Source organism: Megascapheus bottae, chromosome 14 (genome assembly GCF_031878675.1).
Source record: "Megascapheus bottae isolate mThoBot1 chromosome 14, mThoBot2.hap1, whole genome shotgun sequence".
NCBI classification, from domain to species: Eukaryota; Metazoa; Chordata; class Mammalia; order Rodentia; family Geomyidae; genus Megascapheus; species Megascapheus bottae.
In genome coordinates, this window is record NC_143522.1 from 6,665,796 (window position 1) to 6,692,518 (window position 26,723).

General features: G+C 34.3%; 1 protein-coding gene and 1 long non-coding RNA gene across 9 annotated transcripts in view; one reads left to right on the forward strand and one right to left on the reverse strand.

Annotated features, from left to right (window-relative positions):
* Gphn (gephyrin) overlaps positions 1 to 26,723 on the forward strand; it is a 337,298-nt gene that overhangs the window by 213,327 nt on the left and 97,248 nt on the right. The window lies entirely within an intron of this gene.
* LOC150054578 (uncharacterized) overlaps positions 16,454 to 26,723 on the reverse strand; it is a 54,388-nt gene continuing 44,118 nt past the window's right edge. The window contains exons 2-3 of the long non-coding RNA XR_016537562.1: positions 20,934 to 20,987; positions 16,454 to 16,711 (exon numbers count right to left, since the gene is read on the reverse strand). This is a non-coding gene — a long non-coding RNA (uncharacterized LOC150054578). The remainder of the gene's footprint in view (positions 16,712 to 20,933; positions 20,988 to 26,723) is intronic.

Consider the following 26,723-nt stretch of genomic DNA (forward strand, 5'->3'; position numbering starts at 1 on the left):
AAGTAACATGAATAAATCTGTAGACTTACAGAGTTGAATTTAATGAGTCAGTAGAATTAGACTCATCCATCAGGCACTGTGGCTCAAACCTATAATCCTAGCTAAAGAAAAAGATTACAAAAATTGCAATTGGAGGCCACCAGGGCAAACAGTGAGAGGCCAGCTCAGTGAATAAGCCAGGCATGATGGTTTATATCTGTAGTCCCAGTATGTGGGATATATAGATATGAGGATCATGGGCTGAAGCCAGCCCCTGGCAAGAAAATGAGAGAACTTATGCAGACAATAACAAAGAAAGGCTAGGGCTACAACTGGTAGATCACTCTCTAACAGTTAACAGAGGTCCTGAGTTCAAACCCTAAAGAATTATAAGCATTCTGTACAATTTTTACTTTTTAAATTAGAACTGTCACAGACTACTAAAACTGATTTTTATAGATTTTTGCTCTTTAAGATAAGATACTTCATTCTATATGCAAAACTGTTTATAGTAAAAGCAACTTTTTTTTTTTGGTTGTGGGCCTTGAACTCTGGACCTGGGCATTGTCCCTGAGCTCTTCAGCTCAAGGTTCCTGCCCTACTCCTTGAGGGACAGCACCACTTCCGGTTTTCTGGTGGTTAATTGGAGATAAGAGTCTCACAGACTTTAGGACTTTAGTGCTCAGGCTGGCTTTGAAACTTGATCCTTAGATCTCAGCCTCCTGAGTAGCTAGGATTACTGGCGTGAGCCACTGCACCTGGCAGTAAAAGCAGCTTTTAAAATAAAGAGGCCTGGGAGTATTGCCTAGTGGTAGAGTGTTTGCCTGGCATGCACAAAGCCCTGGATTTAATTCCTTGGTACCACAAACATAGAAAAACCTAGAAGTAGAGCTGTGGCTCCAGTGGTAGAGTGTTAGCCTAAGAAAGCTCAAGGTCAGTGTACAGGACTGAGTTCAAGCCCCAGGATTGGCTAAAGATAGATAGATAGATAGATAGATAGATAGATAGATAGATAGATAGATAGATAGATAGATAGATAGAAAAAGAATTGCTTGGCACGGTGGCTTAAACCTTTAATCCCAGATACTCAGGAAGCTAAAATCTGATAATCCCAGTTCAAAGCCGGCCCAGGCACTAAAAAAAGTCTGTGAGACTCTTGCCTCCAATTGATTACCAGTAAACCAGAAGTGGAACAGTGGCTCAAGGGGTAGGGTGGTAGCCTTCAGCCGAAGAACTCAGGGGCAGCGCCCAGGCACAGAGTTCAAGTCTCATGACTGACAAAAGGAAAAAAAGAATTATAGCACACTTTTGTTTATATTTAAGTACACCCCAAAAAAGTATATAGAAATTTCACAAACATTATTTAAAATAGGATAGGGAAGGGGGTGGAAACAAGATAAGGAGAGGGAGTGGGGGAAGGAAATGGGTATAAAAGCATGAGAAAGGGTAGCAATGTTTGTGAAGTAATGCACCTTCTATCTGGTGAATATAATGTAACCCTTCTATTAATTACAATGAAAATATATTACAAAAAGAAATTTCACAAACAACTCAGAAACAAAGTACTGTAAAATAAGATAGAGCTTTGAAAATTCCCAATTAAAAGAGAAATAGATACATCAACAACAAACTTTAAAGAACCACCTATCATTTAATTTTTTTCATTGTTACGTCAATATTTTGAGCATTAAATATTTCTTGAAGCATAGATCAATGGAACATTCCTCTCTTCCCTTCTGTGTGGGATGCTGAGATTGGAAAAATTATGGTTTTATGCCAGCCTGGCCAAAAAGTTTTGAGAGATTTCATTACAATGATAGAAGCTTGGTGTGGCAGCATGTATATGTCATAAGGCCCTGAATTCAAATCCCAGTACTCAGATAATTCAGTTTGTTCTTGAAATGTATAGATGACAGGTTTAGTATAAACATATTTCTAGTCATGTGTTTAATACAGTGCCACAGTCATCATCACAATGAGATTTCACCCAAGGCTGAAGTAAAGATCTTTAAGCAATGTAAAATGCTTTATATAAGTACACAGAATGGAAAATTTAGACCCAAAAAGTCCCTTTCCAAAACAATGCACCATTAGAGCTGCTGGTTATTTACTACCATAAAGACGAAGAGTTTGTTTCTTCTTTTTATTGTATTTTATTATCAGGATAATGTTTAGAGGAGTTGTAGTTACATTTGTCAGGTAACGGGTGCATTACAAGTTGAATTTCTTCTTGAAACACAGTGATAACTACTTTTAAGATGGACATAGTTTTGAGAGAGGTCCCATGTCATAATCATCACATTTTCCATAGATCTTTTTTCTGTTTCTTCAGGATTATGACACATAATATTAAGTATATATATAATGCATTTTTTGCCACTTCAAGCAAATCTTCATTTCCCATGAGAGTCTAGTATCAGTATCATCTCCAGTCACTGTCTACAACATCCATCAGAGCATTATTTTCTATGACAATGTGTGTACAGGAAGGCTCTGGTTGTAATGTGGAGCAGGATTTTGAGAAAATTTTATCTGCTATGACAGTGAGCTCTTACATGAAATTGGACTCCATCTGAGTTTGTTTCTTTCGTTGTAACATGTTTTTTGTCATGGAGTGTGCTTCTTTTCTATAAATGAGTTTTCATTTGTTATAGGATTACTCTGTTCTACTCAGTGCCACACTTCAGTGATCTCCATAGGTTGTGTTTGTGTTTATTTTATAAAGACCAATAAAATAAAGAACTAAAGAAGCTACTGCTCATGATAATCATTTGCATAGAAATAACATACTTGATTTCTATTTAAACTAAAGTGGGTACATTTTTATTTCACAAAATTTTAGATTTAAATTGTTGACAATTACTAACTTAAGGAATGCTTTCATAGTTAAATTTTTATTTGGAGACTTTGGTAGGACCTAGTGTAGAGTGTATTGTTTATTTTACAGCATCATTGTGAGTAGCCAACCTTCTGTAACTCAATATCTTCTTTGCTTTCCATTTACATCATCTTCACTTAACTCCACAAGAAAACATGGCTTTTCCAGTTGCACATCAAAATCTTCTGTGGCATTCATAAGGAAAAAAGAACTAGGGCTGGGAATGTGACCTAGTGGTAAAATGCTTGCTATCATGCACGAAACTATTGATTCGAATCCTGGGTACTACATACACAGAAAAAGCCAGAAATGGTACTGTGGCTCAAGTGGTAACACTAACCTTGAAAAATCTCAAGGACAGGTACCCAGGCCCTGAGTTCAAACCCCAGACTGGGAAAAATAACAATAATTTTTAGGCGAGAGTTTGGCTTAGTGGTGAGTGCCTGCCTAGCATGCACAAAGACCCAGGTTCGATTCCTCAGTACCACATACACATAAAAAAAGGCAGAAATGGTGCTGAGGCTCATGTGGTAGAGCTCTAGCCTTGAGAAAGCCCAAGGACAGTGCCCAGGCCCTGAGTTCAAGGCCCAGGACTGGCAAAAACAAAAACAAAATAAATTTTTAAAAAGAAGAACTATACCCTGCTGAAAAGTGAACTTAGCCATGAGTTGTATAAAAGAAGATAATTTCTCACCTCCCAGGCTGATTCTGCTCTAAAAATGTTACTTCATATAATTCATGTCCCCTTTAAAAAAAAAATGGGCCATATAACAGGAGAATTCACTTTCTAAACTTCTATCTGATCTTCAGCCTTTTCCAGCAGTGTGTAAATTTTTTTAATTTTATGAAAAGATTGCTTTGAATTTTCCCTGAATTAAACAAAAGCCAAAATAAACAAATGTCTCCTGGTAGATACAGTGTTCAGTTAAAAGCTAGTATATAAATATAAATGTATTAATATCTAAAAAATAAATATTAAAGTTGTAAAGCTTTTTTTTTCTTTCTTTTAACCTGTCCTGGGCTTGAGCTCAGGATCTGAGCACTGTCCTTGGACTTTCTCAAGGCTAGAGCTCTACCACTTGAGCTTCAGCACCACTTCTGGCTTTTTTCTATGTATGTGCTCTCATGGAATCAAACCCAGGCCTTTGTGCATACTAGGCAAGTACTCTACCTCTAGGCCAAACTCCCGGCCCAGTCTTAAAGCTTTTACAGTCCAAATTGAACCCTTGTGGAGATCAGAGATATTTTTTCATCCAAAGGCCATTTGCATAATTATAACATTGTTCACAGGCCATACAAAATTATGAGTACAGGCAGATGAGTCTCAGGGAGCTGGTAGGAAACATACATGACTGTCCTATTACTCCCAAAGGATTTCAAAGACCTTATTATTGTCCTGAGGCCAAAAGTTTCTCATCCCTGACTGACAACCTTATCTTTAATAGTTTAGATTTTTCAGTGAAATTAACTTAGATAATTTAAAATGTTAAAGTTAAATTGTTTCTTTCATGCTCTGGACAAAGATGAAAACTTAATTTTATTATTATTTCATTCTCAAAAACTTTCAGTAACTTAAAGGGAAAATAGTGTTTAAAAGTTGTCTGTAAAGTAGAGTAAACATATAGCCATTATCCTTTGAACTCTGACACATTTATTGAAACAATTCTGAGTTCAACAAACCTTAATGGAATCACATTTTGAAGCTTTTCCTAGCAGAAGTTTCAGTTGAACTGTAGTAAGTTTTCAAGGAAGGGAAAGAAGAAGGGAAGGAAAGCATCAAACATTAAATATAACATTTTCTTTTTACAAAGGGAAGAAATATTGTTATTTTAAACACCACCAAACCACAAACTATTTAAAATGAAAGAAATTGTAGGTATAAAGATTCTACACCATGAGGTAATTAATAGATTTCTTTTTTTAATATATTTTTATTGTAATTAATAGAAAGGTTACATTATATTCACCAGATAGAAGGTGTATTACTTCACATACATTGATACCCTTTCTCATATCTTGGTCCCCATTTCCCTCTACCCACCCCCCTTAATATAGATTTCTATTTCTTAAATCTCACTTTAAAGATCTTTAATAGTTGATTATTATTTGTTTGCACTTACTTGCTTGTGATAAACTCTTCCACTGTTACATTACTTTTACACAAGTTGTATAAGTTGTGTATAGATAAATCTGTTACAGATATCATAACTGGAAGCTGGTGGCTCACACCTGTAATCCTAGCTACTCAGGAGGCTGAGATTTGAGGGTCACAGTTCAAAGCCAGTCCAAGCAGAGAAGTCCTGTGAGATTCTTATCTCTAATTAACAACAAAAGGCCAGAAGTGGAGCTATGGCTCAAGTGGTAGAACACTAAACTTGAGCAACAAAGCTTAGGGACAGCACCAGACCTGGAGCTCAAACCCCAGGACCAATAAAAATTGATGATAATAATCATAAGTAATAATAATAAACCCAGACAGTGGTACAACACTATAACCCTAGCTACTTGATGGGCATAGATAAAGGGATAACCATTTGAAGTTAGCTCAGACATTTTTAAAAATCCATAAAGATAAAGAGAAAACATATACTTATTCTAACAAATCTTATTAAAGTACTCTTGAAAAATAATTTGAAAAAAAACTGGTTAGTGTTTAAGATTCTATAATAAAACTTTTTGTTAGTACTGAAAAATATTAGAGTAATGGATCATGCATAAACAAATTAGTTTCTTCATCTGGGTTTCAAGGAGAGTTTATAATTTGTATAAAATATCATTCAGGACCTTGACATAGTAAACATTAGGTAAACATAAGTTTTTCTTTTCCCCTCATAGAAACTTAAGCCCTAATCACCTCTGACTTGGATTACTAGAGTACCTACAAAACTGATTTTCCTTGGCATTGTGTTTCTTTCTTCTTAGGCCAAAGAAATCTTGCAAAATCACTATTGTAACCCTTGGTTCTCTTATCAAAAAAGCAAAGCTGTAACTTACTGTATTTGGAATAAATGTACCTCCCTCTCTGTCTTTCATACATAGAGAGTCTTTTTTTGAAGTAGTTTTTTTTTCATGATTAATTCTTCCCAACTAGAGTAAGACTATCAATTTTAGCACTAGAAATCCCATTTCCTGAATCTGTCCAGTTTTAAAATCAGAAGTTCTGCATCGTAGAAAATACCTAAGACCTGAGCAAACCCGAATAACTACTTACTCCTTGTCATGATTTCAATCTAGGTGAACCTTCTTGGTATCATATTATAATCATTTTTCTTCTTGGCTGTTGTTTTGCTCAGTCTCACAGAAGTCCCGTCTTCCATTTTACAACTTAAGATACTCTTCCTTCCAAAATATCTCTTCTAACAACTCCCATTCACCCTTATCACTCTCCTACAGGAATTTTACTTGGCCTTAAAAGACGATCTAACCTATATTTCATTTTCCTCTGCAGACCTGGCTATTACTATGTGATCTGTTCCTAGACACTCTGTTTTTCATTTCTCACTACATATTATCATTATGTAGCACTACCCAAGTTTCAAACTAGAAACTTGAGAGTTAACTGTATATGCCCAGTGCCAGTTACAATCCTACTGATTCTATACTCTGGTTTCTCTTCAGATCATATTAATCTTTCGCCTTTTACAATCCTACTGATTCTGTCTCTCTTGTATCTGGGATTTATAGCTTACACTCCACAACTACTTTAAATGATATGCTCAGATTTTCTCATCAGCATTTCTAGTCTTCATATAAGTCTCCTTACCTTCATAGTTTATTCCCTAAGTAATCCATTTTCACACTGTTTACCAGAATGAATACTAAAATGAAATGTAACTGTACTATCACATTTAATATTGTTCAGAAACTCTCCATAACCCTGGGAATTGTTATCTCCTGATCTTACCACTCCCCATCATAGAAAAAATTTAATTTCAACCATATTTACAATTTTAAGTCACCAGGGTTTTTAATATCTAATATCTCCAATTCTGACACTGTGTCTTCACTAGACAAAATTGTAATGGCATCTCAATTTTTTTTTCCTCTTTGCTCATGGGCAAAGGCTTAACCACAGTCTTCAGAGAGAACACTAGCCTACTGAGAATTTGATTTTGGACTTTAGAATCCAAAATGGATTTTGATTACTTTAAGCTTTTAACTTCCACCCCACCAAGATAAACAACAACAAAACCATGTACTTATATTTCCAGCTATAGGAAGTTCTTCCTTATAATTTCCTCATACCCTACCATGTCTTACATATTCACTTAGCAGTTTGTGCTAGTTCTTATAACAATTATGTATATTTGCTTGACTTTATTCTAAGCAACTAGAAAGCAGCAGTTGCTATTCCTTTTAAAAAGAAAAACTATAATTTATAGGTTAGATCAGCAAATAGTAGATATTCAGTGAGTATGAATGATTGGGTAGTGTCCTAATTAGTTTATAACTTGATAAATTATAAAACTTGGTTCAGTAAAGATATTAATAAAACTTCCTTAGCTCCTTTCACCCATTTAGCATATGGTAGACTCATGATAACTGACTGAAGCCTGAATCTTGATATAAAACACTGTATCAGATATCCCTCTATAATGGATAGTGTCATGTGTCCCTAAGATTTACATGCAGGTTTATAAATCTCTAAGCATTTGTTAGTATAGGTCAATGCTTATAAAACATTTTAACTCTATTCTGACTGTTCTTATAGTATATCCGATAGTCTTCATAGGCCACTGGTCTCTCTCTAGAATGCCAAATAAAAAGATGAACTATAGTGATGGACAGTGAAAGTAAGACAGCACAGGAAGCCATGGGACTAGGAAAGGTAGCATTTCAAGGCATCTTTGCCATCTTCCTGAATTCCAAAATGGCTACAAATTGACTGTACAAGAGAATGGCTTAGGGCAAAGGACATAGATATAAAGTGTATGCTGGAATGCTTTTTATTCTTTTTCAGTTAATTTATGGACTAAGAGTGTTTTTAGCCAAAGCAACTGGTAAACCCGTGATACAACTCTAAAACCAAAATAGTGCTTGCAGACAATTTTTTGGTCTTTTTTTCATATATTTTTTGTAATTAATAAAAGGGTTACATTATATTTACCACATAGAAGGTACATTACTTCACAAACATTGATACCCTTTCTCATGTCTTGGTCCCCATTTCCCTCTCCCCACCGCCGCCCCTCATCTTGTTTTCCCCCTTCCCTATCCAATTTCAAATAACCAAACATGCATATGTACAATATATCAGATAAAGTGAAATACTGTAACAATACGAGATAACCAAGGGACAGCAAAGGAGATGAGAAATAACATAGTACATTAAGGACAACAATGACTCATTATATGGCTTTTGTTTCTATCTCCTAGAGGTCCTTTCATTTAGCATCATGCTATATGGCCTTATGTATCTAGATTTTGCTCTATTGTAAATCTCTGCTAGGAGAGGTTTCAACTGATTATGACAAATGAGGGAAGCCATTGAGCCTATGTTTCTTTGAGTCTGGCTTACTTCACTTAATATGATTTTCTCTAAGTCTTTCCATTTCTTTACAAATGGGGCGATGTCATTCTTTCTGACAGCAACATAGAATTGCATTGTGTATAAATACCACATCTTGTTGATCCACTCATCAACTGAGGGACGTCTAGGTTGGTTCCATATCTTTGCCATGGTAAATAGTGCTGCAATGAACATCTTTGTGCTAGTGGATTTAGTATCAGACAATTTAAATGTGGGGGGGGGGGGGAATGGGTCAACATGTAAGTTTCCATTGCCTTTTTATTATCCTTCTTCCTGTAAAGAAATTGATGTCAAAGAGTTTTGTACTCTTCACTAGGTTGAGATCTTTTCTGTAATGTCCCCTTAATGTGCCACAGGCTAGCATTTTGTTTGCATGTCTCCTTTTCTTTCTTACTAAATCTATTGTTTCTTCCATCTAGGTTATAAGGCTAATGCACACTTGCACAGCTTTCTGGAACTAGCAAAAGTCTAAAGAAAGCAAAGCATTTTATGATTTTATCTAGTTAAGATTCATACCCATAGACTACAGAAAGCTTTAGTTTGTCATTCATCCCAGGATAGTTATTTTTTAAGATTTAGATAAGTATCTTCTTGCTTTATTTAATACAGTATGTGTATTTGAGTGCAATGAAATACTAGCCTGGACTTTAGCAAGTAGAGTTTCCAGTTTTCTCTAGTCACATTTTTTCCTTTTCCTTCTTAACCATGTTCTCTTTTGTGTTGCCTGAAAGATGGTGTCATTGTACATTTTATAAAAGAGATGTTCAGGGGCAGGAGTGTGGCCTAAGAGTGCTTGCCTAGCATGACAAAGCCCTGGCTTCAGTTCTCTAGTACCACAAACACAGAAAAAGCTTGAAGTGGTGCTATGTACCAGTGGTAGAGCACTAGCCTTGAGAAAGCCCAAGGACAGTGCCCAGGCCAAGTTCAAGCCCCAGGACTAGCAAAAATAAAAAAAAATGTTTATTATAAAATATTTGGGGCCAGGAGTTTGGCCTAGTGGTAGAGTGCTTGCCTAGCATGCACGAAGACCCGTGTTCAGTTCCTTGGTACCACATACATAGAAAAAAGCCAGAAGTGTGCTGAGGCTCAAGTGGTAGAGCTCTAGCCTTGAGAAAGTCCAAGGGCAGTGCTTAGGCCCTGAGCTCAAGCCCAGGACTGGCAAAAAATAAATAAATAAAATAAAATATTTGGCTACCCAAGGTTATGGACATGGTCTTGGAAATATAAACATAACTACATAGACATAAAAACCTATATACTCTATACTCTATAAACATAATGTATATACTCTATAGACATAATGTTTTGTTACATATACTAATTTGTATCTGACATACAAACCCTCAGCTTAATTTTAATTATGTTCTAAAACCCATATTCCAGTGATTGTATATAGAGATTCCCTTCTTGAATACTTATTGGTTAAACATGACATTTGAAATATGATATAAAAGTCAATAAATTCTTTTTTCCATATAATTTTTATTATAATTAATAGAAGGATTACATTACATTCACCAGATGGAAGGTGCATTACTTCACATACATTGATACCCTTTCTCATGTCTTGGTCCCCATTTCCCTCTCCCCCACCCCCATCATCATCTTGTTTTCCCCCCTTTCCTGTCCAATTTCAAATAACCAAATACGCATATATCCAATATATCAGATAACAAAGTGAAATACTGTAACAATATGAGATAACCAAGGGAAAGCAAAAGAGATGAGAGATGACATAGTACATTAAAGACATCACTCATTATATGGCTTTTGTTTCTGTATCCTAGAGGTCCTTTCATTTAGCATCATACTGTATGACCTTATGTATCTAAGTTTTGCTCTTTAATAAAAAATAAAATACAATGATAAACATGCAATAAATAATGGTACATTAGTACTTAATTCTCTCCTAAAATTGAGAAAGATATACTGATTCTTTTAGGTAGTTCACTACTTCTTAAAGCCATTTTTATTTAAAGCTTCAGTTTGTTCCTTTGGAAATTCTTCCTATTCCCTTTTACTTTGAATACTTAAAGTCTAAAATAGCTATACTAATCAGGTGAATTTCGGATTTGAATGTGTAAGGCATGTTTAGATTTGACAATTTTTTAATAATCCTTTAAAAAAGATGTCTAATCAGCTTATTTCTATATTCCAAAAATGTTCCTGTTTTGGCAATCTTAAACATTTTTAGGTTCCTCAGTTGCAAAGATTAATTCAGCATAGCATTCAGAAGTTTAAATTTGGGGCTTAACTTGAATACTAGCCCTGGACATGAAGCTTACTAGTTTTATAACTTCCCTATATTAACTTCTTTTCATTAGTTAGCCAGGACCTATTATCTGACAAGTCTTAATTGGTGATAGAAACTACATTTGGTTTTTCTTCTTCATTTCCCATTAAATACTAGTTGAGATAGAGATTAAAAGAGAAGGAAATTGGAAATTTTAGGGCAGATATTTCTCCACAGCATCATAATTCAATTTTTATTGGATGAATGTCTCAACTGCATCTTTATATTGAAGTCTCATGCTTATATAAATTTCAATAAGATCCTGAGGTTTGATATTATTCTAGACATTGCTGCCTCTTCCTATTGTATGCTAATTTTTCTGAATAATTTGTCATTATTTTATTAAATATATCTTTTGTATTGTTAGGATTTTGTAAGCAACATACTTAGAAGTGAACCATTTATGCAAAGTTAAAAGAAAGTGATGACCTCTTTGCCAGATCTGTGCTCAATTTAGTCAAACATGGTGAAGTGTTATTGTATTTCTCTGTATCCCAGTGTATACATTTCTGAAGTTGGAGTGAAATGTAACTTAAGTTCCATAAAAAGGGATTTTTCTGGTAAATTTGCAGAAAATGGAAGAGATTCATTCAAAATCTCTATCAGTCAGAACTTTTAGTCCTGTTGAAATAGTAACTGTATAATTTTTAAAAATTGGATCTTGATTAGCCTATATGCATTTACTTTCTATATAAAAATTCCATCTGAGACCATAATGTGGATAGAGGTGGTAGTAAGGACATACGGGATCCCTACCTTCCCTGCTGAAAGTCCTAAGTCTTCTGAAACAAAGTAACAATACATTAACAAGAGAAAAAGCATATAAATTTATTGACATACACATGTGCACAGGAACTACAATATGAAAACTCAAAAGGTCCAAATAATGGAAAGTTACATATCCTCTTTATATGGAACAGAGTAATGACAGGAGGGGATATAGATAATTTTAGAGAGAAAGTGAAATAATTTTAAAAGAAATAAATGTCCTTTTATCATTTAGCTTAAAAAAAAAGAATTAGTTAATTGTAGATTTCCCTATGTTAGATTTGAGGTTTTAAAGCTTTATTACTTTTTAATATACCACAGTATTTCTTTAGGCCACATAATTCTATTAGAAAGGTTTCAAGTTGGAAGTAAGTATTGTTTAATGAATTTGCCAAGTACAGCCCTCTTAGAAAAGAAAAAATAAAGACATAGCAATATGTTACTCTTTATAAACAATACTGATTAAAATAGTATACAGCTTTTCACCCTTTTTATTATTTCTTTGCTTTGCTGAGTTATTTCATATATCTTGGTGATACAGGTGACCCTGACACATAGAGAATTCTATTAGGCATTATAGAATATTTATGTATGCAGAGAACATCGTTCGTGAAGCTGGGTGTGGTGGTGGCTCAAGCCTATAATCCTAGCTACTCAGGAGGGTAAGATCTAAGGACCGTGGTTCAAGGCCAGCACTAAAGACCATGAGACTCTTATCGCCAATAAACCACTAGAAAATCGGAAGTTGTTCTGTGGCTTAAGGGGTAAGAAAGTAGCCTTGAGCTAAAGAGCTCAAGGACAGCATCCAGGCCCAGAGTTCAAGCCCCATGACCGACAAAAGAATATATATGCATGGTTTGTGAAAAATTTGTCTTTTTAAAAGTCTGATCAGTAAATTTAAAGTCATACTGTGAGTCTTGTGCAATATATTTTTGAAACTTTGAGTCCTTCCTATGCATTTATATCCACTTACTGGTGCTCTCTAATAAATCCTTGCCACCTTTTATGATTACAGTTATCATCCTCTAAAGTGGATTTAGTTATAACACTATAGAATCACTCAGGATCTGGAAACATCTCCTTGAGAAAGAAATCTTTTTTTTCATTCTTTTTTAAAATAATAATTAAACAGAAAGTTGAGGGCTTTATCTACATAGTGCTCCATTATCCAAAAGAGGTTAAGTTAGAAGAAGAAATGAAGAATATATAATGATATCCTTTCTATAAGCTTAAAAAGTAACTTGTGTGATGACATGTATATAATGTCAGACTACTTTAGAGATGTGACTTAGTGTACTGACTTCAGCCTAAATATATGGGAAATGCAGACTGATTTCAAAGTTATGAGACATAGTAATATGTTGTTATAAAATAACATTGTTATAAAACAGTTGCATATTGATTATACTTGAGAAGATTATACTACATATATAACTTGGAGTTGAGGAGAGTAAAAATAGGTATGTTAGTATTCAAGTATTTTACATCTTACCAGGAGAAAAAATAATTAGAAAGGCAGGTGCAACAAAGAAGCAAAGGATGAATGGAGAACAGAAACAAAATTTAGGGTTTTCTTTCACCTTTTTATGCTTCCATATTGTACAAACTTTCCCATATTAGAAGAGCAGAAGATAGAAGAGGAGCAACAGTAACTTGCAATACAGGTTGAATTCACAAAGTCCTTAATATTTGGGGATTCATGATTCATGAAATCCTGAATGGTGTTAAAATTCCCATGTACTTTTTATAGCCATAATTTTCAACTATATTAGCAAATTTCACTATCCTTTTTCTAAGTCTACCTTGGGTTAAGAAAAGAAGGGTCTTTTTTTATTTTTTCTTCTATGCCATTCTGCACTTAATATTGCCTGAAGTCATAACAACCCAGCTTGCTGCTGTTTTTTCTCTTTGGCAACTTGGTACTACTATACTAACACAGCAATTAAATCCAATTGTTTGGGCTACCATGCTTAACTGCTCCTGTTTAGAAGCATGGCATGAACTGATGCATGGCTGTTTGAGATGTTGTTGTGAACTTATGTACTAAAATTCCTGTAGTAATCAACCATCTTAAATTTTAATATCATATCTACAGATTAATGATGGTTTCTGTAGTGCTTAACTTAAAAAGAAAATCTCTTGGGCCAGGAGTTTAGCCTGGTGGCAGAGTGCTTGCCTAGCATGCACAAAGATCTGGGGTCGATTCCTCAGTACCACATACATAGAAAAAAGCCAGAAATGGTGCTGTGGCTCAAGTGGTAGAGCTCTAGCCTTGAGAAAGCCCGAAGACAGTACCTAGGCCCTGAGTTCAAGGCCAAGGACTGGCAAAAAAAAAAAAAGAGAAAATCTCTTAAGAACTTTTACTGTATTTCCACTGAAATTGAATCCTTCTCTACAGTCAAATGTTGTTGTGTTGACCGCTGGTATTCTTTAGTTGTGAAAGATAGGCATCCCTTCAAAGAATGCACTTTGTTTTGAAAGTAGGCCAGAGAGAACACATAGATGCCAGTGAAAACTGAATTCTCACTCAGTATGAGAAAGTGTTGAATTTACTATCATGCACTGCTTCAGTATTTGGATCATAATCTGAAGTAGTTTAGATCAAGTGAAGATGATTTTAATTGTTTCCATAAAATTTCACAACATAATAATTCAGCATGAAATATGTCACACATGATTGTTCTGAACCTATGACAATTCCAAACTATTTTCAATAAATTTTATTATTGTCTTCAATATTTCTAAATGTTTATTGAGAGTGCCGGATTGGTGATCAAATAATCGGCATCCTTCTATTTATAGTCATTTATTTCATATATGCATGCTTTTTTTGTTGTTGTTTGGAGGTTATTGGGTTTTTGTTGTAGTTGTTGTTGTCGGTTGTAGGACTTGAACTGAGAAAGTAGGCATTTCCCTGAGCTTTTTCACTCAAGGCTAACTAACACTCTACTACTTTGAGCCACAGTTCCACTTCTGGTTTTCTGGTAGTTAATGATGAGAGTCCCACAGACTTTCCTGCCTTGTCTGGCTTTGAACCATAGTCTCAGATCTCAGCCTCCTGAGTAGGTAGGATTACAGACATGAACCACCAGGGCCTGGCAATTCATGCTTGTTACTAAAAATAAACCAAATATTATTTTCCAAGTAAGCATAAAAATCTCACTTTTTTCTGTTAAGTATTGCAGTCTCATCTTCAAAAGATGATGATCTTCAAAAGTAAATGATCCTGAAATTGGGTGTTCAGTCTCTATATTCCTAAGTCATTTTTCTGGGATGGGTTACTAAGTTTTGTTGATTTATGTCAGGTTTTTTCCAAAGAAAATTTAGAATATTAATTGAACAACACAACTGTAATTTATTCCAACCTTTTATGAAGCAAACAGTAGAGTTTACAATCATTTAACTACCCTTTACACATACCAAATTTACCCAAAATCTTATTAGCTCACTGGTTTTAAATCCATGCTTTAAGAGTTTGTGAAACAGTTCAGAATAATCTAAGATTGTTTATTCATCCCCTGCTGCTACTACAAAGCAAGGGTCTCATATATAATCTCATAATTATAGGTTACTTCTCTATCACAGACAATAGCTTTTTTTTTTCTTTGTAATGCTAGGGAACCCATTCAAGTTCTCACTTGCACTCTCTGACTAAGCTACACCGCCAACCCTCATAGTAGCATTTCTACAGTGTTTGGGGGCTTGTAATTACTGTTGTTTCCATCTACTTGTGTCACTGTCTTATCACATATTCTTCTCTAACTTACAGATACAACCAAGCTCTGTTTCAGGTTCTGTTTTAAATGACTCTATAGTAGTTATCTGCTTCATCCTTGCTTTACAGATGTACACATCCTTTTAGATGTAGTTACATTATAGCTTTATGCTATGCCTGAAATCTCTTTGACTTCCTTTCAAAATAACAGGGAAATCTGGTATTCGTGGCAGGAATCAAAATGCCTGTCGGTTCACTGGCACACACATACATGTGTTCTGTTCAGCTTTCATAAACTATGCCTTTTAGCTCTTGCCAGTTTGACTTGTGTTTTTAAGGTTTCTCATGTATTCTGAATGTTGAAGTTAGAAATGTGAAGAGGAAATTATCTGTATTAGAATACCTATTCCATCATTTGCTGCACCATTGAGTTTCATCAACCACCTCACTTTTCTGTACTGTTTTTCCCACCCTTTGGGTATGTGCCTATGTGTTGTCATCATTTTTGTTGTTCCCATTAGGAATCACTGGTCATCATTATCTTTAGCTGTTTTTTCTATTCACTGAATAAAATTTTTCAACCACTGGAAACAGTGAACCCTAGTAATTATTATTATTCAAATGATTTTGACTGTGAGTTTCCTTTAAAAGAACAAAATGGGAAGTTCATGGCTGCTTTAATATTGCCTGAATTTTAGGTCATATAGTTCACATGAGTATGGAAGAGATAGTTTATAGGTAGAACATTTCTAGATATAAAACTTCTAGCTGGGCGCAGTGGCTCATACCTGTATTCCTAACTACTAAGGAGGCTGAGATCTGAAGATTGAGATTCAAAGCCAGCCTGGGCACTGAAGTCCAGGAGACTCTTAATCTCCAATTAGCCACCAGAAAACCAGCAGTGGTGCTGTGGCACAAAGAGTAGGGTGATAGCCTTGAGCTAAAGCGCTTAGGGACAATGCCCAGGCCGAGTTCAAGTCCCAGAACTGACCAAAAAAAAATTCTAAAGAACCTGTCAAAAGAACCATTTCAGCTTAACCAAGTTAAAAGGTAAAAATCCATGATTTCCAGTAGATACCAGCTTATAAACTAATCCCTATATCTTGTTAGAAATAAGTCTGTCTGTAAAGCAGTAATGTTAAGGCTAATTTATACAAATAATGTCAAAGTAAATATAATAAAATGTTTGGATTTATACATTTTTATTAAAATATTTTCAATAGCAGTTTCTCTTTTTCATCTTATTTCAAATAAGCTTTTTCTTGTTTTTCACTTGTTCAGTAAATAATATAGGTGACCAAAGAGAAAACAAAAATTCTAGCATCCTTCGAACTTAACAGTTGTTAGAAAGAAATAAGGATGATGAGTTGAAGAAAAGAAAAAGAAACAGTAGGAAGTTCGACAAGGATTACAAGGCCAATAGAAAATAAATTAGCATCTCTGAATTTTAAAAGTTGAAAACCTCTGGTGAACAAATGATTTTTGCAGTATAACTTCATTTCATTCTCATGTTACCTGTAAGACACAGCTAAGCTTTCTCAGACAGCCCTGAAAAGAATAAAAGTAGCAAATTAACCAGGAATGAAACTATCTTGGATATTAGTTTTCAGCTCTGTAAATACTTAATAAACTACTTTAGTGAATATATCATTTTTTAAAAGCAGATAGAGCAGGTTTATTTGAAAGCAAAATGAGTTCCATGTGCAACTTTGGATCCCAGAACCAAGGATCAAAAGTATAATTTTTAATTTTTTTTCTTAAAATTAATGTAAGAGGGATAATTAGAAAATCCCGAAATCTAAACTAAAATGCTGATGGGTGTTGTCAGTCTCATATACATGTCTGTGGTGAGTCTGTCCCATCCATACACATACCTTTTTTTAATATTCTTGTTTTTTATAAAATATTCCAAATATTTGCTGGAAAAGAAATAAACAGCACTGTGTGTTATTCATGTAGATTTCTGGTGAAAGTGATGTTGGGAATGAAACTCAAGAATATAAGAAAAGCAAGCACTCAACCACTGAGCTATGACCCATACACCATTTTTTTTAAATCAGAAATGCTATCATTGATTTTTATGAAATATAAAATTTTTTGAAAATAACATTTTATTGTTCACTCTGCTAGAACCCTAAATACAAAATCCTGTGTTTTGTTTCATTACCAGTATTTTGCCCTCTTAGCCAATTACAGCAGCCTTTAATTTGGAAGAAATTCATACACTGTTTTTACCCAAGAAGTATTGAGGAGAGGAGAGTACTTCTAGCACCTAGACTTGAAGAGTTAGTAATAATCATGCTAGCCATCCTCATTGTTACCTCAGTTTTTATCATCAGAATAAGACATACTTACCCTTCATTAAACTTCAGAAACAGTACCAAATATTTCACCTGCTTTAGTTCATTTAATTCTCAAAATAATCTCATTACTTTGGGAATTCTGCAAAATGCTTAAGCTCTTCACTAGCTCTTCCCTGTGCCTTGGAAGTTTTTTCCCTTGGTATTCATCTGACTGTCTCAAGTCTACAAAAATACTTATTGGGAAAATAAACCTAAATTTTCTAAAATGAATCTAGCTAACCTCATCCAGAAATGTACTATATAGTACATTTATATAGTAATCCTAGGGGAATATAGTTTACCTTATATCAGATATTATATTTCTCTTTCCCTTACCACTTTCATGACTGAATTTTTTTTCTTTTTTGTAATTGTAATGTGTAGAGGGGTTACAGTTACATTCACCATATAGTAGGTGCATTACTTCTCACACATTGATACCCCTTCCCATTTCCCTCCCCCATCCGCTCCCAATCATCTTCTTTTCCACCCTTTCCTTTCCTATTCAAATAAACAAATAAACGTGCATCCAATATGCCAGGTAAAAAAGTTAGATGCAGTAACAATATGAGATTAACCAAAGGGCAACAATAGAGAAGAGAAATAACATAGTACATTAAGAACAACAATCACATAAGATAAAGCTTTTGTTTCCATATCCTGGAGGTCCTTTCATTTAGCCTCATTCTATCTGACCTTATGTATCTAGGTTTTGCACTACTGTAATCCTCTGCTAGGAGATCATGACTGAATTTTTTAAAAAGTTAACATTCTAAGGGCATCTCCCTTGGAGTTGCAAACAAAAACTACGAAAATGTGTTATAGGGACCAGGAGCATGGTCTAGTGGTATAATGCCCTTGTTCGATTCTGTGGTATTACATACACAGAAAAAAGCTGAACTGATGCTGTGGCTCAAGTGGTAGACACTAGCCTTGAGAAAGCTCAAATGCAGTGCCCAGTCCCTGAGTTGAAATCCCAGGGCTTGAACTTGGTAAAAAAAAAAATGTTGTAACGCTGATCAGTGTATTTCAGTAGTAGTTTGCCTGTTGAACATGCACAAGGCCCTAAATTCAATTTGAATGACACACACAATTGTTATATATTAATCCTTTAAAATCATATATTTAGACAAAAATTGTTTCTATAAAATTCATAGGCTCACGCCTGTAATCCTACCTACTCCGGAAGCCTAGATCTGAGGATAAGGTTCAAAGCCAGCCTAGGCACAAAGGGACCTGAGACGTTTTATCTCCAGTTAACCTCTAGAAAATGGGAAATGGGGGCTTGGCTCAAGGGTAGGACAGTAGCCTTGAGCTGAAGAGCTCAGGTACAGCACCCAGGCCAAGTTCAAGCCCCATGACCCACCAAAAAAAAAATTCATTCATGTTTTGAATATGATAAATTACTATTTTAATAGTATGATTAAAAACACAGTTTATTTAAAGTGACCATACTAGGTAACTGCTTACTCTTTTAGAAACCAAGGGTATACCATGTGACAAATTGTCAAACTAGAATTAAGTTTATAAACAGATTTTATTAAGTACACCCAAGCCATGAAGGTATTAGATAGAATTTTGAAAAAGTTTGAAACAGACTAAATAAAAAAGAAGAGATTACTGGCTGCCTTCTAGTGGCATTCTCTGTGTCACCTCTCCTAAACTATTGTACAACACTAAGTTGTAGTATGCAAATAGTAATACAAATGACCAAGTTTATAGAAAGACATATTGTATCCAATTAACAAAACAGGTTTTCTTTGCCTATGATTGGTGAGTTGCATTATTAGAAAATTCATTGTAACATTCCCAATTGCCCATATGTTTGTGTGTTTAAATCCATTTTGAAACAGTTATACTTTCCGGGTTTTCTCAATTAACATTTTAGATAAGGCCTTTGGCATACATTCTTTATTTGTATTAGAGTCATGAATTAGCTATTTCTTTTTTTTCCATATATTTTATTGTAATTAATAGAAGGGTTACATTGTATTCATCAGATAGAGGGTGCATTATTTCACATATATTGATACCTTTTCTCATGTCTTAGTCCCTATTTCCCTCTCCCCACCCCCATGAATTACCTATTTCTTAAAAATACAATTATCCTTCCTTTGTACACTGAAAGTACAACTTAAATAGCATTTGATTTTCTGCTATTCCATGTAAGTCCAAATACCTAAATGTTAAGCATTCAGAAAATATTTAACAACCACATGTATAACTAAGAATCTAATATATTTAACTACTAACGTGGTTGGACCATGAGAGGCTCGATTAGCAGCACAATGTGTACTGTACATTCGTGTAGTACAGGCTTCAGGAAGTTTGATATTATCTATAGTTCTCAAAGAAACTTTCCACACAGTTTTTAAGTCATTGCTACTTTACTAATACTGTATATTTTTGCCTTTAGACATCTTCCCTATGCCTATAAAATGCTAGTTAAGTTTTTACAACAATAGAAAGTTACTTTTCATCTATTACTGAAGTATAATTTTCTGATTTAGAAAGAAAAACAGTGTGTCTATAGTCTGATAAAAAATCTTAGTGGCAGGAGGAGGGGAAGACAATTACAGAAGTCAGGGAATGAATATATTTATTTTTGGATCGTATCACCCCTTCTCACACTCTACCTCTTTATGAAGCACTACTTTTTTACGAGCAAATTAACTGATTAGGGAGGTGCTTAAGAATTAAAACAAACTCAATGCAGAAAGTACATAATGGTAACAAATGGCTCAATAATACAAGATATTAGATTGTTGGTTGTATCTGTATTAAAATTTTAATACTTCCTACTCTTTATCTAAATAAATCTTACATGACCTTACTTGTCAGAGATGTCAAAAATAACAAAATAAATAATGGGCTAGAAGTGTGGCCTAGTGGTAAAGTGCTTGCCTAGCATGCATGAAGCCCTGGGTGTGATTCGTCAGTACCACATACACATAAAAAGCCAGATGTTTGTGCTGCAAGCCCAGTGGTAGAGTGCTAGCCTTGGGAAAGCCTAAGGACAGTGCCCAAGCCCTGAGTTCAAGCCCTAGGACTGGCAAAATAAAAAATAAAAATAGTCACCATTGTATGTGTGGGATGGGGGTGCGTGTGTGTGTGCACACACATAGGTCCCAGGGCTTGATCTAAGGGCCTGAGTGCCATCCCTGGGCTTCTTTATCCTCAGGGCTAGCATGTGAGCCACAGCTCCTCTTCTCGCTTTTTCTGAGTAGGTATTGGAAAGTCTCATGAACTTTCCCACCCAGAATTGCTTCAAACTGCAATCCTCAAATCTCAGCCTTCTGACTAGCTTACAGACCATGAGCCACAAGCAGCTGGCAGTCACCATTTTAATTACAGATCAAGAATAATCCAAACAAAAAAATATGATAATAGAAAGTGTCACTGTGGCTCAACGTGGTAGCAGTACTAACCTTGAGCTGAAGAGCTCAGGGACAGGACCCAGGCCCAGAGTTCAAGCCCCACAACTGACCAAAAAAAAAAGAAAAAAAAGAAAATTAATATTAAAAATATGATAGTAATAGCAAAACTACATTGTTTCACTCAGACTGATAACCCTTCTAAACAAACATTTTTTCGAATCTTATTTTTTTCATATATTTTTATTGTAATTAATAGAAGGGTTACATGATATTTTGCCAGATAGAAGGTGCATTAATTCACATACATTGATAACTTTTCACGTCTTGGTCCCCCTTTCCCTCCCCCCCAACCCCACCCCTCATCTTTTTTTTTCCCCTTTTCGAATCTTATTTTTCATAATTATCCTGAGTATAAATAGACCCTAATCATTTTATATATTAGGAAACAAAGACCTACAGACCTACAGTGATTATGTCATGCACAATGTTAGACAGTTAATATTGGAGCAGGGCCAAGATTCAAATCCAGGCGGTACTCCAGAGTACTACTTCCTAGCCTGTTTATTTTTCATTATACCAGTTTTCCTTCACTCTTCCCTATACATTTCTATTTCAGTGGTTTTGCCATTCCTAAGGAAATAGTCAAGAGTAATGAAAATTCAACAAAGTCTGATTAGAAATACAATGACAACAAACTGCCCTTAGTGTTTTGGAGAAGGAAAAGGTCAACTAAGAGTATTCGGATAATTAAATTTGGAAGTCAAGAAAGATATTTCTATGCTACTTTAGTGTGTGACATAAATAATAATAAAAATCCTTGCTTCTAACCTCCTGAATTAAGACAGATTATTCTACAAAATAATAAACATTCATCTGAATAAAGGGAAGTGATGTCATAAATATTCTGGATCCCCTTTAAATAAAAAAAAATCATTTAGTTCTACAATACATTATAGAACTGAGTAGTATATTTTCTTTATACTTAAAACCAATACCAAAATTCTTAAAATAACACTAAATGATAAATATTGGTTCGTCCTCTCTCCTGCGTGGGATTTATAGCTCCTGCAGGTCATTGATAGTGACTCAATTTAGCATTTAAACTTTATATAGGTAATACATTAAGAATATTTACCAATGATGATCAAATTTATACTTCTTTGAATTACAGTGAAAACCAAGTCTATCTTTAGGTATATTCTGCATACAAATAGTACTATAGATCCCCTTATATAGCAAAAAAGAAACTTACCAAGTTACTTATAATGAAGCATAAATAGACTTGGGTGTTTGGTAGTAATTATAATTTACATCACCAGGTACCTAGCCTGCCACAATTTCAACAATTTCTTTAGAATAAGTCAGTAATGGAAAATAATTTTTCACCTTAACCTAGGACTACAGAAAAGCTTAATGGAGTTTTAGACAAAATACCATACTATAGTAGGCAAATATTTAAGAATGGTCCTTTGGGAAAACTCTACACTCTATTTGCTTATAAATATTATTTATATGCATATAAAAGTGTGTGTTACACATTGACAATAGTGTTGCTTTTATTTGTAAGCAATAAATGACTGCGAAATTGAAGAATAAAGGATACACATACATATGTATTTGCACATGCATATACTGTGCATATATATGAAAGTCCATCTTTTATTAGGGTTTTTCATATGATGACTGGGAAGTTATTCTATTTAATCATCTAAAGTAATGGGACAAAGATAAAATAATGCAAAATTTTTTAACCTGAGGTATATATAATTTTTCAGTAACTGCTAAGTTTTTCTGTTTTTGTTTCATTCTTTTAAGTGCATACTTGATTAATTCAGAGACCAGTTTTATATATATTTTTTTAAAAGAAGAACCCCTTTAGGTATGATTTGGTAAAGGGTAGAGTTTTTAAGAGCCACAAATTCCTATAGCTAAAAGGAAACTTGCAAGTTATTCTACAGGTTTTTAATCTTAATTCTGACACAGACCCATTTATTACTCTGTCAAACCCTACAGATTTCATTTCAAAAACACATTTTAGTTATATGAATAAAATGCATAGAATTACAAAGAAAATCAAATAATTTAAGCATGATCAAAAAGTATCAAAAATAATTAGTAATATAGTAGCTTTTCTTTTAAATGAATTAAATAACAAACTATAAACTAGCCCAGTAACTACTGTAGTATGAAATCATGCTGAAATATTTTAATATATAACTTGATGTAAATGATTCTGTAAATATTACTGGCTTTGTTGTCTAAGCTTTATAATGAAGGTAAATAATATTAAGTTTCTGATTCTGTAAATACTACTGGGTTTGTTGTCTAAGCTTTATAATGAAGGTAAATAATATTAGGTTTCTAGATATAATTATTGCAATTCTATTTTTGTACCTAGTGAATGGATCCCTGAGTTTTTAACCTTAGGTTTTCTTAAGGAACCCATTTGCTTCAGGTTAAAGCCCTGAAAACATCCTCATTTTACAGATGATGAAACTATGATTCATAGAAGGGAGGTAACTTGACTGAAGATGTACAACATAGAATTTAATCTTTTCAGAGATAATTTCAGAACTCAGCCTTTATCTGGAACTTTAGCCCCTCCCCCCCCAAAATAGCAGTTGTAATCTGTTAGTTGTCACTAACATGGCATGATCTAGAGGAAAAATTTTATTCACATGCCTCAGATTCTACTTGGATAAAATATAGGTTACCTGAGTATAAGAATGATTATTTCAATTTATACTGCACTTTTTATTTAGAATAGTTTCCATTTTCATATGTATTAACCTACTTTTCTCCATTTTGTGAATAAGGGTCATGTACAAGATAACATAGCAAGGAAGAGGAAACTACTGTATTCTGAAGGATGTTTCCTTTATTGTGTTTTCTCATGTCGTAAATAAGCCAAATTTGAATATGTGTTGTGATGTGGTAATCCAATTAAAAACAAAGAATTATCACTAGGCTTAAGATGAGCCAGATACTTGCATCCTAAATTATAATAGAGTGATGAGTGAAGGAAGTCATGAAAGAATACTTTTCTAAACTAATTTTCCATGTAAGATGAAGTGAGAAGAGAATAAAATAGAATTTAAGGCTCTAATATTAAAGAGTTGCTGGTTAGTTCTTTTTGTTCCTTTATAGTTGAAAGAAACCAGTAAAAAAATATCAATGAAACTGGGCATGGTGGCTCATGCCTGTAATCCTCGCTGCTCAGGAAACTGATATCTGAGGATCGTGGTTCAAAGCCAGCCTGGCACTTGAGACTCTTATCTCCGATTAACCACTAGAAAATGGGAAGTGGGGCTGTGGCTCTAGTGGTAGGGGGATAACCTTGAGCTGAAGAGCTCAGGGATAGTGCACAGGCTCAGGGTTCAAACCCCATGACCAACAACGACAAAAAAAAAAAAAAATTAAATGGGGCTTACTTTTTTCTGTCCTCTTAAGTGTTGTTTGTTCTTTCAGAAACAGATTACCCTTTAAATATGTAAGGTTGATAAAGTAAAATCAGTAAAGACAACAGTTCATCAAACTCTATCCTCTCTGCAATTCTAATGACCTGACCCTATTAGATATAGAACGTCTTGCTCTGTTAGAAAATAAGGAATTTTCTCAACCTAACCTGAAACCTAAAACTTAGGTAAACAAAACACTGTACTCCACATGTTACTATTTGATTAACCTTAAATAATATCAATACTAAATTTTTGAGATCATTCTATAGGGTATCCAAATTATACTTTAGGTTGTAATCTAGTTGCATTTCATATTTTATTTCTAGATACTATAAGGCCCAATAAATAACAATCCTTTGTAAGCTGATAAAATAGTTTTATATACTTAAGGGATGAGTATGATCATACTTATTCTATCAAAAATAAGTCTTAAGCCAGGTGTTACTGGCTTAATCCTAGCTACTCAGAAGGCTAAAATCTAAGGATCACAATTCAAAGTCATCACAGTCAAGTCCTTAAAAGTTCAGGGATAATGCCCAGATCCTGACTTCAAGTCCCAGGACTGGCACACACAAAAAAGTTTTAATTGTAGAAATTGAAAAAAACAAGAATTACAGCAAAATGAACTTTAAAATTTAGCTAATGTTTGCTCTGTACTATGCACTATATTTGACACAGTTGAAAACTTAAAGAATATTAAAATTACAGTACTCTCTAATTATGAACATTCTGGTCGTTTACATTAGTACTTGGAGTGTAGAAGTTCAAATAAGACACTTGGAGAAACTAAACATAGATTTTGATGATAATTGCACAGCTACATAAATGTATTATAGATCATGAAACCATATTTTTAAAGGACTGAATTTTATAGTCAGTGAAGTATATCAACATTATTGAAAGAACATTTTTAATTGTATTTCTGATTAAGAAACTTGAGAAATATTTTGGCAGCTGTTACAGTCTAAGCTAGGATCTTATCTTAAAGCCAAAGTCAAATTTGGATCTGAAAATAAAGAGTATATTCCAGAGAGAAGTGAGGGGAGAGAGAGGGAGGGAGGGAGGGAAGGAGGGAGGGAGGGAGGGAGGGAGAGGGAGAGAGAACCACTTTATCTAAAAAGATCATGACTACAAAGCAAGAACATGTTCAGACTTTGCTACATGTCATAGATAATATGGCTTGCTTTTCTACTTACAATCATATGCTCTGATTTTTTTTGAGTGTTCTGGCCAATCTCTATTGAAAAACAAGTCAACAGTACATGGATTTTTTTGCCTTTGCCTTCTCCCTCCCCACACCATGGGTCAAAACTAAAGGTTTCCTGCTAATTTGAAATAATGAGGAAATTATGAGTTATGTGTACAATTACAGTGTCATCCCAGAGCTGTCAGTAACTTCACTTAAAACAACTTGTGTTTGTTTCTTCCTTTACATCTTAAAGTCGGTGGTACATACGTCTCTTCCTTTGTACCCCACAACCATCTATAGCTCTCTATTGGAAAGTAAGATTATGAGATGACACAGAGCCTAAAATGCTAAACCTGAGGTAAAGAAAAAAGTCAAGCTATTATGGCCTGCTAAGAATAAAATGAAAGAGGGAAAATGGCAATACAAGTACATGGCCTTTTGAACAGTAACAGATCTGCTAACTAGATGCCACACATGAATCAAAATTCATCTCATACAAAAAAATTAAGCTAGTAAGTACTTTGTCCAGTAATAGGAAAGCATAGTTGAAAGTTTTTTCTGATGAATTGTTATGACCCTATTAGTTGACAAGAATAACCTGTATTAAGTTTTATTGTGAATAAAGTACATGAAAATCATTTTCTAAATAGGTAGCCCTTGTTTTTTTTTACTTTTAACTATACAAAAAATCTTGTGTTTTTCCAAGGATATATACATAATCCTAAACATATATACAGAATCTTAATTTCAAATTTAAAATGTGATGATTATTGATCAGTAAAGGTATGCCAAAAATTTAAAGGTTTTAATGTCTATCAAAGATGATTTTTGTTCTTGACTTTGACCCCATCTGACCCACTGCTCAGAATTTTTCTGTCAGCCAAAATATATGAATTTGCAAAGAAAGTATGAATTAACATGGTGAGCAGCAAAATAGAAACTATTTTGTGAAGCCTGATTTGTGTTAACTTACAGTCAATTGTAACCTTTAATATTTACATATCTTTATTGTTATGAACCTGTCCTTAACATGGTTTGATTTTACTTGTTTCTCTCTTTCCTTCTGTGAAATGCAGAAGGAAAAGCATGTTTGTTATTCACACATTTTACCCCTCTAACTGGTGTTACACATCTGGCTTCCACTGGAGAGCCCCTGACATCGCAGGGAACGGTGATCAAAATTCCACACACTAG